The sequence below is a fragment of the Papio anubis genome, chromosome 9 (genome assembly GCF_008728515.1).
Source record: "Papio anubis isolate 15944 chromosome 9, Panubis1.0, whole genome shotgun sequence".
Taxonomy (NCBI): Eukaryota; Metazoa; Chordata; class Mammalia; order Primates; family Cercopithecidae; genus Papio; species Papio anubis.
Window position 1 is genome coordinate 12462782 of NC_044984.1, and position 1855 is coordinate 12464636.

The following is a 1855-nucleotide window of genomic DNA, read 5'->3' on the forward strand; positions in this document are numbered from 1 at the left end:
CCTCATCTTGGCATTGACTTCCCATCCCTGGTGACAAGCATGTTCTCCTCTTCCTAGTACAACGAGAGCACCTTTCTCAGGGGAAATTTACATACTGCTTTTAGGTAGAAAAGGGGAGGGCAGACAGCACTTCCTGTATCTGCCATTTCTCCATTGCTTTCAGCTTAAAATAGCCAATTTGCCACAGTGGCATAGTTTGGAGCAATGCCCTGATCCTCTTCAAACCTTTTCCTCATCTCATTCACCAGTCACCAAGTCCTGTTAACCTCTTCTCTTGCTCCAAACTGTCTAGTTCTCTCCATCCCCACTGCCATGATCTAGTTTTGATTTAGTCTTGTGACCGGTCTCTCTGTCTCCAGTCATATTCTTTTTCCAGTCTATTTTCCACACTGTAGACAGAACTTTCTTTCTAAAACATAACAGTATCATGTTCCTGCTCAAAGCTGCCCATGCACTTTTCAATTTTCCTTTTTTACTCTGTTTTTTTTTTTTTTTTTTTGAGATGGAGTCTCGCTCTGTCACCCAGGCTGGAGTGCAGTGGTGCAATCTCGGCTCACTGCAAGCTCCACCTCCTGGGTTCATGCCATTTTCCTGCCTCAGCCTCCCGAGTAGCTGGGACTACAGGCGTCTGCCACCACGCCCGCCTAATTTTTTGTATTTTTAGTAGAGACGGGGTTTCACCATGTTAGCCAGCATGGTCTCAATCTCCTGACCTCATGATCCGCCTGCCTTGGCCTCCCAAAGTGCTGGGATTACAGGTGTGAGCCACTGCGCCCGGCCTCAGTTTTCTTAAAACAAAACTTAAACTCCTTGACATGTAATAAGACCTCTGTGGCTGCACTGTCGTCTTGGCTCCAAGTCTTCCCAAGTGTGGGAGCCTGTGGGACCCTCAGCTTCCTCATCTGTGTGTGGGAACAGCAGTACCTTCCTCACAGAGTTGCCCATGGAATAAGTGGGGCACTGCATGCAAAGTGCTAGGCATGGTGTCTGATAGTCAAGGCTGGGTGGCTGATGATTTTCACCCAGGAGCTTCAGAAATGGTCATGGCCCATCCCTCAGAAGACTGCTGAAAGGACTCCAGGAAAGATGATGACATATAGTTCTTGTTCCTCTCCTTAGGAAACCCCACTTTATGTCCAGTAAGAACTCTTCATGGTGAGGATTAAAGCTTATTTTTCTGTTTCCTACAGAAACAGCAAATAGGGTGTGGGTGGGTGCTAAGGTGGGTTTCTCCCTGAAAACCTGTCCAGCTGTCCTAGGGAGGGCTGCTGAGAGTGTGGGGCCCTGGCGCACCATGAGGATCAGAGTACCTTCTACACGCCCTGGGCCCACTGAGCGCTTCATCCTCCCCTGCTCACGCACGGGCTCTGCTCCAGCTCAGCTGCATCCCGCTTCCTGCTCACAGCCTTGCATCTGTGTCCTTCTCTGCAGGCCAAACTGCACTGTTTCTTTCATTCCTATCCTCTTCAGTTAATGAAACTGGACCCCAGCTGCTTCTCATCTCATCCTCCTGAACCAATCCTTCCGGCAGATATCGTGTCTTCAGGATTGTCTGTGCACCACAGCGCAACGATTTTTCTTCTCAGTCTGCTCTTGTTTCTCTTGGAACTCTCTGCAGATCACAGTTGCAAACATAATCCTCAACTTCTAATCACAGAGTGATACATAACTGTCATGGGAAATGTCTAGTTTAGGGATGGTGTGTGTCCTGGGATCTTCGGGTTTATATTCTGAAGGACTTAGGAGCTCTAAATGTAGGGTTCCTGCAATGGTAAACACCATCAATAGTACTCATACCTATATTACCTTCAGGACTGTAGAACCTTGGAAATAATTACACTTATGATTTGTCTCA